General features: G+C 32.0%; 1 protein-coding gene across 2 annotated transcripts in view; it reads left to right on the forward strand.

Moving 5' to 3' along the window:
• Positions 1-911: 911 nt before the first annotated feature.
• Arl4 (ADP ribosylation factor-like 4) overlaps positions 912-15,820 on the forward strand; it is a 212,177-nt gene continuing 197,268 nt past the window's right edge. Inside the window, exon 1 of one of the 2 annotated variants that reach the window (XM_088235728.1) lies at positions 912-1,561. The gene's annotated coding sequence lies outside the window, so the exon portion shown is untranslated. The remainder of the gene's footprint in view (positions 1,562-15,820) is intronic. The other variant, XM_088235727.1, reaches the window with a different exon arrangement.

Consider the following 15,820-nt stretch of genomic DNA (forward strand, 5'->3'; position numbering starts at 1 on the left):
GAGACGACACGCGAAGTAATTTTAAAAATACAAAATTTGAAAAATCATAGCGTCGATAAAACGATACATAAAGATGTTAAATTTTTTTTTGGCAGAGCTTAGTCTATTAACAAATAAAAAAAGAAAATACTGCACCTCTTCATAAGTCTAAATTTTATTACGCACTGAACTATTTCATAGTCCCCGGACTGGCACCTGAAGCGCAAAACTGATCGTCTTACCTTCATGTTTCAATTTATCGAGAAACTGCATGTGGCGTACAAATGCAGTATTCAGTGCCCTATGCATTATATGGTGGGCATGGAGATATTGTTAATTGCTCCTTTTTTATACGATATAATTACTACAAATATTCATTTGTAATTTAAGAATAATAATTATAATTAATTTCTCATTGAATTTTATAAACTTATTTTCCCATAAAAAACACAATAATGAGAATTTATGATGCGTTTTTTTGACATTGTCTTCATAAATTTTCGTTAAACGCCAATCATATTTCAATTTGGGACATCTTTGTTAATAATTTCCGTCCAAGTGCATTATCTCAATTCGTATGAAACCCTATTTTGAAATCAATTAATGCGAACCCGAATGTGAAACAAATACAGATCTAGCCATATGCAGAAATCTGCGAGTTGAAAAGAGATAAACAATGGTTGTGACAGGTAGCGCCATGTGCGCGGCCGACGGAGAAAGCTTTCATTTCAAATATAGAACCGAACGAAATTTATAATATTTTTAAAATGGCAAGCAAAAAAAATGCACGTCTACAAAAAGTTTAAAAAAAAACTTATTTAGAAATATTTACAACAAAATGATTGTACTTTTTTGTAATTACGCGTTTTACTATCCGCACTTTTTGACTTGCGTATCCCTCGCGAAGCTGCGGCGAGAAACGGACGATCTTCACTCAGTCCGGTTTCGGCCGTCGGCGGGTACCGTCGCTTGGGTTGTACGTTTGTTTTTCAAAACATGACTGTTTTAGAGCCCGTTTTTTAAATTTTCATTCGTTTGTTCATAGAAACTGATACGCTGTATCGATTAACGTGTACACACGGATCGTTTCTTTTATTATAATTTGGTTGACAACATTATTTATTGTGGCAGTTATTACATTGTGTCAAATAATCACTTCAAGCTCGGCGGACGAAACCAAAATAATTTTGTGTTGTTTTATTCGCATGACGTAATGAAGATTTGATTGTTGGATCATTTTGCAACATTTTGACAGGTACAATTTTAGTGCGATTGTAACATGTGGACGCCAGTTAATCAATAAAACGCCCGTTGCTAGCAACATTACTAGAATTCATTAATTTTCATTATAATTCACATTGCGGATAGTGTTCTAAAATCCGCTTCTGTAAAATTCAAAATAATTTGGACTGTTTTGTTTAAGTGATTTGTGAGGATATATCCTGTTTTGGAATGGTTCAAGTGTCAAATTAAAGTGAGACAAACAAACAGCAGTGTTTTTGGCTAACTGTCAAAATACCAAATATTCTAATGGGATGTATGCAAAAATGCTAATGGATTGTCAACATTAAAAAACAATCAGGTATGTGTCTATCACTTAAAATTTTTGTACCAATATAATATATAATCGATATCTATGAACTAATGGTTGAAATTATCTGCTGATAATATGGTGTTATTTTCTACGATTCCTGAATTATTCAAAGTTATTTTCTTTTTACTTAACAGGTTTTTTTTATCGTTATTTACGTTTATATTCGTCACTTATAAGAAACTGGGGTATAATTTCTGCATTGTGTAAATATTTACCTAATAAATATATTTAGGCTTTAATGATTTTTAATGAATTTTTTGTCAGTAATACAATTTAAAATTGTATATAAGTATGAATGAATTGCTACATAATGTCATGACATTTATTGTAAAATATAATCCATCATTGTTATTATTATTGTTGTACTTATCCGAATATTTTTAGCTCCTAATATGTAAGTCATAGAATTAAGAATAGTCTAGAAACCGCATACGCACATCAAACAGAAGGCGACTAAACTACTCATAAATGAGTAGGTTTACGTTTTGACCCATTAGTTTCTTTGTAGACGTCGCTCAGTACGCAACTCCTGATTTGAATTCAACTATGCCGTGTTGTGTCCTTTTAAAGTGTAGAAATACTGCTAGGATCTTTAAAAAAAACAGGATGCAATCACATTTCATGTGAATCTTTTCTTTCTTGATTTTCTCGATAATGCCTATCTTAGCCTTACATAATGTACGGATCTTGACATTTGTTCATCTATCGTACATAGTTTTACCATACGTTCGCCCTAGAGATAGCGTTTCGACATCATTCAGCCTACTTTCATCCCCGTTTTTCCAAGTCCATACTTCGCTCCTATTCATCAGAGTCGGGACCAGGATTTATTTGCCAAGGTCATCATTTTATTTTTATTGTTATATTTACTTGGTAAAGCGACATTTTAGTGAAAATCGCCGCACGGGCTCATGCACTGGTGCTGTACAAATAACCCACATTGTTTCAACACGTTTTTTTTAACTGCGACATTCAACAGGCAATGGATAATAAAGTACCTACAATTATAAATACATATAGCGTTTCCTGTTATTATTTCTCTAAAAAAATGTTTTCAGTAAATCAACTTCACCTAATTGCACTTTAATTTATTTATAAATTATTATTTTTTATATTGCTCTACACAAATGAAGGTAACGCGGCAAATGAACAAATCAACAAATTTTACATGAGAGCAAAAAAATAAAATAAAACCTTACTGACACTGGGTTCATGTATTTAATAAAACAGGTCTTCAATTAACGTAACATATATTTTTACATAAAGACTATAGAAAAATAAACAAAACTTTTTTTATAACTCCTTTCTTGAACCTATAGGAACGAGCGATTTGCAGCAATCGTCACATTTTGACTGTTTGCGAGCTGTGGCCCCATATTTATTTATTTAAGACCGGGAGCTCAGAGTAATAATTCACTAGAGGAACCCTTTTGGCATAGAACAAAAGTGTTCCAAATTTTTGGTTTTGTTTTTAATTTAACTACAAACGTGTAACGGACGGTTTCGGTTTTCGCTTGCAATTCTCGACCCGAATACCTACGGCCCGTTGTATTTATTTATTCATTTATTTATTTAAACGCCTTTTAGGTTTTACATGTTTTACATACATATATACAAATAAAGACAGACATGTATTTTACAAAGAAGTAGCAAACAATATATGTATAAATGATTTTTAGAAGAAAAAGAAAAATATAAAAAATATCATCTTTACATATTAGTATAAAAGTGGAAAGAACAGAAGTGCATTTTTAAATATGAAGACAGAAATGCATTTTACACAAAGAATGGAGCAAAAATAAAAATGAATTAAGAGAAAGAAAAATAAAAAAATTATTGTATTGCCGCCATATGTAGCTTACTTCGTAGTTGATAATCATAGAACTGTTTTTCTCCGTATGGGCGACTCTAGTCAGGGGCGTGTTATTACTCTAAGACGAGATAAAAAATGCCATCAATATTTCGAAAATTGAAAAAATGCAATGAGCCCGTTTTAGCCGTGTGCTCTTCAAATGTGAAATCAAAGCAGTGAAAATATCGTGGGCATTCTGCGAAAAAGCATTAAGTCAAAATTACTAGTTGAGAGATATTTGAGTTTAAAAGTTTTTAAAAAAAACAAATAATTTTATTACTTATTAAAGCCAAACCTATAAAATAATCTATCCACCACATAAAAAAATACTTATCTTTTCTAATATTTTTTAAACAAATAATATACCATTTTTATGACTTGATGCATTTTCGCCGACACATAATACCATAGATAGATACTATTTTAGATACAAGTCACTCTTTGTGACTTGTGTTTTTTTTTCTTATTAAGTATTTTGAATGTGGGGTTATTAATAAATCACTTAAAACGAAAAATTAAAATTGATTTTTTTTAAAGAATATCATCCTTGGAAAGGGATGCTAGCATACCAACTTTGAACTTCGTTTGAAATATTTTTTTCCTATTCACTTAACGGATTTATATGAATATGTCATTTATTTCTATTAAACGAACTTACCACAGAAAATAATTTGGCCTGCAGTGTAGATAGAACTTACTGTAGTTTTGTATATCGTTCGTAATTCGAAATAGCTAAATTTGAACTTAATGCTTTTTCTCAGAATGCCCACGGATATACAACGTCAAAAATTTATATAGTCTAGTAAATACATCCATACTTCCCTACCAACGTACCTACATCTATTCAGTATGAGTTAACAGCAAACAAAATAAGTCGTAATAAAATAGCTACGTTTTTAATTATTTATAAGCACCTTCTTATTTTTTTTTTAAAACACAGCGAAGATAAGAGAGAGAAAAAAAGTGAAATTAGAATATAAAAATAGTGTAAGCATGTATTGAATAATAAATGGTATTTATTTTATTTTGTAGAAACAAACAGTCGACAATGATATAATAAGATATTATTGTCGACTGTTTATTTAAACAGATACGGTTTAAAGACAGACCAGCGAAGATCCTAAATAAAAATCATACATATTAAATTGTGGTGTAACAAAAGGGTGTGTTTATGTGTATTTTTATGAGAGTAAGTGTGAGGTGTGTTCTTGTGTATTTGTGTGGGAGTAAGTGTGAGCATCATTAAATAGCAAGTGGGGTCGTATCGCAGCCAGAAAGAATGAGTCTTAATTTATTTTTAATAAATTAAGGGGCGTGTTAAATATATCAATATATGAAAAAAAAGCATTGTAGTTAGAGCAAGAACGATAGAGGAAAGAGTGTTGTGCATAGTTAGTGCTACTGACTGGCAGATGGCATAAATACTTATTTCTTGTCACGCGAAAGTGGACATTGAGATTGATTTCGGAGAGTAGGTTAAAAGAGTCTACTGTATTATTTAATCATTTTTATAAATATCATAATTCAGATATAGTGCGTCTATTTTCAAGGGTAAAAAATCCATTTTGTTTAGCAGAATAATATTTAAATTTATATTGTACCACTGTATCATAAATTAACAAGTAGATAGTAATGTTATTGTTTATTTTGCATAAAAATGTCTGCCTTAAAACAGGTTGTACCTCGTTAGGCAGACTAGACATGATCCAGATAAATCTATTACATAAGTGTGTATGTAGTAGATAAAGAAATTGTTATTTTTGTTCATAAACCATGATTATTATTATTATTATTGTTATGTATGTCGTCTCATTTTGCCGATGTCGCCGATGCGTAATTAAAATACAGCAAAATAAACGCAATATTCATAATATTATTACGATGACAACTGATAACTTTCATCTTAGAAAAAAATATTACGTTTTAATTATAATTTGTTTATAAAAATGGCGGTCGGATAACGCTGGGATCAAACTCACGACCTTTGAATCGAGTAGTGATTCGTTCCAATTAGTCGACAATTGTTTCTGTTCAACCGTTATATTTTCCATCCAATGTCTATATTTTTTTGTTTAAACATTGTGGTGATTATTGTCACAGAATGGTGTTTTTTGTTCTCAAGGCACAGTCGATTTCTCTACCTTGAACTGTTTTTTTTTTCAGTTCTTACTCGGAAGACGCTTGAAATTCGATTTCTATTTACGTATACTGGCTCGAAGTCTTACAATATGCAATAATTTAAAATCAATAGTGACCGACCGAAACAAGATTTTTAGCCGAACCGAATTTCTGCTTCTGTTCTAGTTTCAGACAAAACCGTAATAAGTCGTAATAATCACTTCAAAACGCCCAAAATTAGGCGTTTTTAATGTTAAACCTTTCGAGTTCATTGAAATAAATGTTGAATAAAACACACAATGAAATAACAGGCATAATGTTATTAAATATTTGTACATTACTTATATAACTACTTACCGACTTTTCTATGTCTACTGGTTTCGAGACGTGCCCGTCTCTTCGCCAGGACACCAACTAAACCAACATGCAAACATCACCAAAGTTGTTGCACAAACATATAAAACTAACACGATATGCATTTTTATAAGCACGTGCACTAATTAGGACAAACATGCAATATTTAGATTATAGGAATATTTTATGTTGTTTGAGAAATAGTTGAATAAAAGGAGAGAGGACGGAAGGAGGAGCTTGAGTTTAATAGGTTTAGGGTGACCATTACAATGGAACTTAGTATTAAACAAGATTTTCTGTTGAAACCGAATCCGAATTTCGGCTTCTGTATTGCCGAAACTAAAACTTATTTGAATAAGTTAAAAGAATAGTCGTTTTTATTGTTAAATCCTACAAATTCCTTAAGATAAGTGTTAAATAAAATGGCCAAATTTTTATGGTTCGTTGTTATGGTATACATATAACTTAAAAATATATGTTACGGTTCTTCAATATACGATAGGAACATTCAATTATTAACTTTACTTTAAAGTAATTACAAAAATATAAATGATCTTAGAACTACAAACTTTAGTTATCAAATCACAAATTAGGCCGCGTCACTAGTTGCATCCGAGTATAGCCGAACGTAATCCGACACATCCCGACTGCAGGTTACCGCTGAGGCGAAATATCAGCGAATTTTCGGCCGAAACTCGTTTTATTGGCCAAAACTGAAACTTTGATCGGCAAATAAAAATTAACTTCAAATATAGCAATTATCCGGTAGAGTTATTAATATTAGTTCAAATTGGTTATTAAAATATTGTTGAGCATTCTTAATTTCTCTATTTTTGCTTTTTGATGGTGTTTGAAATTGAAACCTTTGTTATTTAAGAATTAAGCATCGCCTTTTGTCAAACGTTTATGGGAATTAAAAAATCTTCTTCATTCCCTTATACGCACCAAATGGTGCATAGAGCACTCTAATCGCAGCGTATTTCAATAATTTGTTATATACTCTAAATCAAGATGATCAGTCTTACGCTTATCGCAGTCCAGATGTCCTGGGGACTATGGAAAATTTCGATGTAAAAACACCTTAATAGTACAAACTATAAACTAATATTCCATGTCGACACTCCCAGGGAGTACCCAGAACCTCAAGCATGGTAGACGAACTCACCACACAGCCAATGATTGGTCATAACCCCTGTAAATGCTCAGACTACCATATTTCGTTCTTTAAAATGTTCCGCATCTCTTTTGTAATGTGTTTATATTGTTAACTCCGTAGGGGGTAAAATCCAGTCCTTGTCTACAAACATTGTTAATTACTACTTATGCAATAAGTCATTATGTTATTTCGTCATCAAAACATTTCAGCGTTATGCGACCAGGCCCATTTCTCACGTACCATTTAAATCTACACGGCACTGTAAAATTAGAATAGATTCACATTTATTACACTTATTCTCTTATTTAAAATTTATTTTGCGGCTACTCTCAGGTAAAAATCTGAGATTAGTAAAGTTGGTCTCATTGTGTACTGGTTATTGCGTTTTTCTTGTATTAAATCATTGACATATTAAGCCCTTAAAATGATGACACTTAACGCATGCCCAAATGCTCAAATATGCCTAACGCGAATTTAGTCGTTATTCGACCTCCAGCCAGGCGCGACGTTTAAAATCGACACCAAAACGCCTCCTTGTGTAAAAACCTTTCCGATAAACATTGTTAAAATGATTGTATAACTTTTCATTTGTAAATATTTGTTCATTTTATTCTATAAGGCATGTCTATGTATTAAATAAATTATTGTATTTATTTATTCAGATCATCAAGTACAAAAAATAAGAATATATTTTATAAATATGTTGTCTTAAAATATATTTTTAAAAATAATTTATATTGCATACACTGAAATAGTATACATATTAATATAATATACATTTTATTATAATATACATATTAACATAATATACATATTAATATAATACACAAAAAAACTATATTTTATAGTTTAAAGTCGTGTCCATCTCACTCCACACCTCCCATCTTAACAAGAACAACACGACAAAAAGACTGGACTTATGAGCTCAATGTGTTTTGATTTAATATTAAGTAAACACGGTTAAAATAGGGTTATATTCACTACTAAATTATACATTGATAAAGAAGCTTGTGTAGCTTTAAAACCGCTTTGCAAAAAATAAAAAATAAGTCATTAAAACAAAGTTGTTTTATATTTATTTTATTATAAAAAATAAGTTCTTTGGCGGGCTTATTGCTAATAGCAATATCTTATAACCAACTAAAAAACAGACCCGTTAAAAGGAGTTGGTCAGAAATTTGTACTTAAAAACAAACCTTGATGTTGGTTTTAAAATTATAGGTTACCGACGAAGGTATTTTAAATTTTCTTACGAATATACGCATTTTAGTACATAAATGTCTATTTCGTCTATTTTTTTTATTTGATGGATGCATCAAGAAAATAGGAAACTGGATAGCTGAAAACAGACTAACATTAAACCCATCAAAAACTGAACAACTGTGGGTGGCTTCAGCCAGACGACAGAATTTGATCCAGGATACGGCTCTACCTAATGTAGGGAGTACCGCTTTACCCACCGTTAAACTACTGGGAGTTTTACTCAATTCTGACCTATCTCTTGACGCTCAAATTAGTAGAACGATAAGTTCATGCTTCTACCAGCTGAGACAAATTAAATGCATACGCAAAAATTTGCCGGTTGATGCCGCCCGTCAATTAATAAATGCGTTTGTAGTGTCTAGAGTCGATTATTGTAATGGTATCTATGCAGGTCTACCAATGAACAAAATGAATCGCCTACAATCTGTATTGAATGCCGCAGCGAGACTTATTTTCGGAATATCTAAGTTCAGTCATATCACTCCACTACTTCGGGAACTACACTGGCTACGTTTTCCACAGAGGGCCGAATACAAACTCTGTTGGCTTAGGTACTGCACAACTCAGCTCCAGAATATCTAAGGGAACTCTGCATTCCAGATGAACTAGCTGACAGGCGTCTCACGCTTAGATCAGCTACGTCTACGGCGAGAGGAAAAGTTATTATACCTCTACGCAAACAGCGCACTAAATTTGGTGAACGCGCATTTGCGGTCGCAGGCCCTATGGCATGGAATGCTCTCCAAGCAGAGGTGCAAGGCTGTGAAAGTGAAGTGATGTTTCGGAAAAAACTTAAAACCCACTTGTTCTCTAAATCATTTGAATAAATCCGTAGCACGTGACAACAAAATAAATTATTTTAATTAAATTACAAATTTAAAAGCTTCAATTAAATTAACTTAACAAAAGAATCACCATGTAAAGCGCCCTTGAGGTATTTTAATACGAAAATGGCGCTATATAAGTTATCCATAATTAATTAATTAATTAATTCACTTTATACCGTCTCGATATGTTCCGATGAAGATAGCGTCTGTAATCGCGACCCAGCTAATGAGTATTTTTCAAAAGTTTTTTTTTGTAATTATATTTCTTTGTAAATAATATGGAAAAATAAACAAATAAAAAAACATTTTTTTTTTAAAAATGTAATTTTTCAAAATATTATCATACAATATTATGTGTATCAATTCACCCTACGTTATTTTATCGTGCCGTGTGGATTTTTAACATGGTAGAAATGGGCCTTTCGATATCTTAAAGGTTCCTACGTATGTTGGTACATTGGTTAAGACATTGCGTACATTGGTCTGAATGCAACCAATCAGTTTATTGTATTTAATTGAATGATCAAGTATTGATTTAGCACGAATAAAGCGTCCGAATGACGTAAATAGTATCCAAGTAGTATGTATCGATTATCTAGCAACTACTGTGGACATTATAAAGGCGTTTTGTCGATTTCTTCTGGTCCACGGACATCTTGGTGACATTGAACTCAATGTCTGGTTTTGGATATCACTTTGAGTGGCGTACTTCGTGACACAAATATTTAGAACATTCGCGTTGCGTTTGCAAAGATCTCTCTTTCTGTATTGTATTCGTAATTCAGGGTCTTTTTATCGATATCTTGTCATTTCTGCCGTGTCCGAGCGGATTAAAGAATACATATCGGTATGTGAAATAGAACTCTAATTTTAATCAAAAACGACATCGAGTGGATATTAGTCCGCCTCGTAAGTGTAGTCGTTGGCACATTTGTCTACCGTGCTTAATATTCGGGTTCGATTCATGGCAAGGTCGACATTAATTATCGATTTAATAGGTGTTTTTTCAATGCAATATTTTATCGTCTCTGGACTGGCACCTGAAGCGTAATATTGTTCACCAAGGCCAGGCCCGGAGGCCCAATTACAGTGGTGAATTACATCACAGAAAACCTAGACTCTAGAAAAATTTCATTTATACTTTTGTGTTCTCACCGGGAATCGAACCCGGAACCTTCCATCCATGGGTCTTGACCACTACACCACGGAGGCCGCCAATATTATTAGACTATTGAAAATTTAATAAAAAACTCGTTGTCAACGGTTTCGAAATAACACCGTTCAAAAATATTTTTTTTTTAACTAATGAAACAATGTGTAATAGTAGGATAACTATGAAGAAGTTTAGTGCTACGGTAAATTAGATAGAAACATGTAGAAAAATTAGAGCGTTCAATTTTACGGCGAAGTTTCACGAAAATGTATGAAAAAAAATATAATTGAACTACGTTACAAGTTCTTCCGAGTCAACCAATAAAAGTGTTGTGATAGATTTCCGATTTCCGGAAGGCCAACTCACCAATCACCAAAACTCGACGATAACTCGTCACTCAAACATCGAACCCATCTCAGATCACTACGATTAAAACAACAAACCAATAACAAAATATTTATTGTACTTATTTTAAAGATTAGTAAACTTATAGCTGATTTTATTCAATAATAAAAAAAAGCATTTGTTCCATTTAATATACTCCCACGGATAGACCGCTCATGGTGATTCCCATGTGAAAAGTAATTCCAGCATAATTAACATTAAAATACCATATTTTATCTGTGACAAAGATCGCACTCGCTACTCGCTGCTAACACATCACGACTTATTAACACTAAGTATTCCTAAAAAAGGACACAAAGAAAGTTATAGTGAGTTGAGAAACAGTAAGTGTAAACAAATTATCATCCCATTATCATCCGCAAATATACACCGTACCGTGACGTCCAAGTCTAAACTGGCAGCCGAATTTGTAGACACGAAAGTGAACCAGAAGTGGGTCGGTGGAACCTCGTAACACCGATAAATACAAAGGTCTACGCAGAATATTCATTTTTTATGTACTTTTAACATCTAGTTCAATTGCATTTGAATTTGATATTTTTCAATCAATTTACCAATAAAATGTAACTATGATATTTTGTTTAAAATCATACTGCAAAAATATTTGTCGAACAGAAAATGTTTCGAAAAATTCCAAGAATATAATTTATAAAATATATTTCAACAGTATTTTGAGTTTGACAAACTCAAAATATTGTTGATAAATCCACATGGTCCACGAAGAAGTATAGAAATTGAAGAAATAAAATTTTCCAGGCGTTGCCTAGTATGTAGGTGAAATAATTCAATTACACGAATCTTACCCGCATAAATAAAGGTTTCAGCTTTATAACTTCACAAACATCAACAGATGAAAGAATTGAAGGTATATAGATGTTTAAATATGAGCAGAATGTGAATGTTACACAGTCTGTAAATTGGCCACTAAACCAGCCATTGACAGGTCATAAGCCCTGATATTGCCTAGACTTCCATATTACCTTCTCTTAAATGTTCTTCGTCTCTGTTGTAATATGTTAAAAATATATTTACTATGTGTGTATCTGTTTTCACACTTAAAGATTACGCTGCCAGGGTCTTAGCTTTTGTAACAGAGTATAATAATAAAAAATATAATTTCATACGTCTAAATTATTACAATATTTGAGTTTGTCCAAATGTTTGTAGACAAAAGACTGGATTTCGCACCTTCGGGAATCAGTAAGGTAAACAAATTTCAACAGGGATGGAATACATTAAAGAAGGGAATATGGATGTCTAAGCATTTACAGGGCTTATAACCTATCATTAGCCGGTTTAAGTGGCCATCTATATTTCTTCAATTCATCCAATTCAAACATTCATATTTCTTCAATTCTTCCATTATGTTCAAACTTCATATTTCTTCAATTTTTCCATTATGTTCAAACATAGGCAAAATGGTGAATGTTACTCAGAGTGTAGAGTGGCCACTTAGACCAGCTAATAACAGGTCATTAGCCCTATAAATGCCTAGACTTCCATATTCCCTTCTTTAAGGTATTCTCCATCCCTGTTGTAATTTGTTAGTCTAAATTAGTGTTTTTTTCGTTGATTGAATCCGGCATTCACTTCGTAACACTTTATGATAAATTATTAAACTACCAGACAAAACTAAACAAAAGACTCAGACAAACTTTTCAAAAGATGTAAAAAATATTATTTTGAACAACAGAGTATGAATGAAAAATGTTTATATTATTTTATGTAAAATGAATGTAATAATCAATAAATTTTCAAATAAAAAAAATATATATATATAAAACAAAAACTATACTATAAGTGTTACGCATATAATAGACCTGTATTTATTTAGTTTTGTCTCACCTGACGATGGGAGAAGTGCTTTCCCCAAATAATCATTTTGATATTTTCATAAAGTAATCTTTTTTTATAAATAAAACTTAATAGGCAGGCGCCGTGGCGCAGTTGGTTAAACGGCCAACTGTGAAACTGGCGTCGTGGGTTCAATTCCCAGTTGCAAGAAATATTTCTCAATTGGTCTGGGTGTTGTGGTGTATTTTTCATTACCTCCTTCCATATCCCCTCTTTCTCACCTGCTGACAAATCTCTAAATAGGTACTTAGCGGGTTATTCGTTTAAAAAAAACTCTGAAAACAATGATTTTATTATGCAATAAATAAGCGTTCTACTTTGACATCTTTAATGTAAAGAGTATTGAAAGGGCTTATCATTTTGTTTCTAACGACTAAGCCCTACCTTATTTATTTATATCTTTTAGCTGGGGTTGGCATCTATTTTGATTCTAACCTTTTGGGCATTATCGGGGGATGTGGGTTTATGCTATTTATAAGTACAGCTAGATAGATTCTTAGCTAACGTGTATATAGATTGGCTAATTTAATAGTACCTACCTAAATATGTAAGTATCTACCTAAATCAATCCTCATACCACTCTCACTCGCGCATTTATCTAATATTCACGTAAACAAATAAACTATGCGGGAATGTTGCGGACATATCATAAAACGAAACAAATTAGCTGCTATCTTCCAGGAATCAGCGATCAGCCTGTTAGCCACATGTCCGGCAGTAACTGTAATACCTGCAATCTACAAAAGCTACTCTTCGGACATTTTCCTTTATTTTTTGAACCATAATGTTAAACAGTGCTTTATTTATGTACTTTTTTTATTGTTTAGTTTATAGCAGGAAAACTTGACAAATTATCTACTCTGCTAAGAATTATTTAAAAAAAAAAAATATTGGTATAATTTTAATTTGCTAGAATTCCACTTGTCCATGCGCTTTGTAGCTGCAAGACGATTGGCAATCTATTTTTAATTTGTAAATCTTATCAACTATCAAATATGTACCTAAATTTTGTTCATGGGGTCTAGAATTTCAACCGTCCATGCGTTTAATAGCTGCAAGACTTGTTATAACTCCTATTTATATATTTTATTATTACTAAATCAAAACATAATGTAAATGGGAGCTAGATTTCTTATCGTCCATGCGCTCTGTAGCTGCAAGACGTGCTGTAATCGAGCTACTATCGGTTATATTGTATATAAATAGATCAAATTGGAAACAAGGAAATGGAATCCCACGTTGGGCGCCAGATTGCTGTGCCCCGTGGCCCAAGGCCTGAGGGTATAAGTAACTCAATCCTAGTTGAGGCCATCCCATACACCCAAACAGCCTAAGTATTAGTGTGTCTCTACAGGTTCCGAATGATACAATACAACACGAATCGTCCAAATCCACACGGCACGGTAAAATTAGGATGGATTGACATTGATTATATTATGTTTTAATTTATTTAAAATTAATTCAGGGTTACTCTTAGGTGAAAATTCTGCAAACGTAAATCAAGTGGAGATTAGTAACCTTATTGCTTTTGCCTGAAATTAAATAAATAAATGTAATTTAAGAAAATAACTAGAATTTTATAAATATCAACCCACCTTCGGTTATATTATCGTACCGTGTGGATTTTACCGCTGTGTGAAATGGCCCGTATTCCCAGGTATGATTTATGACATGATTAGAGTACTTGTAACCCAGGTACAGGTGATTTTTGAATTTATTTAAAAAGATTTTTTCCCTTTTTTTCGTATAATTTACTGAGAGATACAATGACAAAATAATATTAATAGCGAACGGTTATGCTGCGATAGAAATTCCAGTGAATACAAGTAAATCTATTTTAATTTTGGTGCTAATTCGTGGTAAATAATAAAAAAATATGTATTTTGGTGTATGCATTAAAATATAATATCGTAAATATAAAACATGAAAAAAAAGACAAAATAATAAATAAATAAAAGAATACACATGATTAATTTCCGCATTAACACGAAACATTGCTGTGTAAAATCACTCTGAATAAATATTTTACGTTTACCCCATGCACGGCACCAAACACGTTAACCTCTATACCGTATTATATATTCTATTTTGGTGCTTTTCGTTTTATCTGCTGGAAGACTAAACATATTATTTTTATACTATTTTATAATATTGGGGTAAATAAATTAGTTTTAATAGATATTTCATGAATAACAAAGGTTTTTATATTATACTTTATTAATGATGGTTTTAATTATTCATTTATTTACCTTCAAATTTATATTAATTTAGTTTTCTCAGAAAACGCAATAAATATGTATTGTATGTCTAAAGCATCCATTTGCTAAAGTCTTTTTCATTTACTATTAGTTTTTCCCGCTGTTTCAATTTATGTGCACGCTTGAGAATGATACGTTCGCTATAGCATAGGTGTTTACTTTATTATGACATTATACCAATTCTAACTATTAATTATTAGACGTATGCACCGAATGTTAATTAAAGGTTTTCCGCCTTTTCAGTTTTATTAGATTTTGATAACGAGGCAAACGTTATGGTAATAATCCTTTACTAAGAATTCAATAATAAACCACCAATACCAATAATAAACAACCTAACATTAAGATAAATAGTATCTGACATGTTTCTATAAAATTTTTCCTTGTATTACATATTCCAAATTTGATAAGATAAATAAATTAACACATTAATATTTTTGTATTTTTACTTCATTTTATGTTTTTTTTTTGTAAATGGCCTTCGTGCATTTATTTAAAATAGAAAAAATATTTAAAATTAAATGTAATATAAGAAATAAAATATAATATGGAGAGAAAAGAATCACTCTGTATTTAATATCTATGCTTGTAAGGGTACTGTGATCGCCTCAACTTAGGCTGCGTTACCTATACGTTATGTTCGCAAACACGTGGCACTTGTCGAACAATAATCCATGGAGGTCATTAATCGATGAATAATGGCTACATACCAGGTACAATTTGTATCGGGGTTGTTTCGTTCGCACCCATTTAGGGCATTTTCATTAGGGCAATGATCATTACTTACAAGGGTTTTCCGCTCGCGAACGGTAAAGTATATTCATTTTAGTTGGTACGTGTGTACATATTTACAACCAGAAGTCCCTTTTTGGTACCTACATTGTTAAATACCTACATTTTCCCCGCACAGTTTACAATTCCGACGCGGCGTAACAATAAGTACCCACAACTGAGATAAAATTTAATTTTGAAGTAAGAATCTATAAGTCTTAAGCTAGGGTTTCCTA

This window comes from Micrasema longulum, unplaced genomic scaffold (assembly GCF_059751315.1).
Source record: "Micrasema longulum isolate JH-2025_06_02 unplaced genomic scaffold, ASM5975131v1 h1tg001430l, whole genome shotgun sequence".
Lineage (NCBI taxonomy): Eukaryota > Metazoa > Arthropoda > Insecta > Trichoptera > Brachycentridae > Micrasema > Micrasema longulum.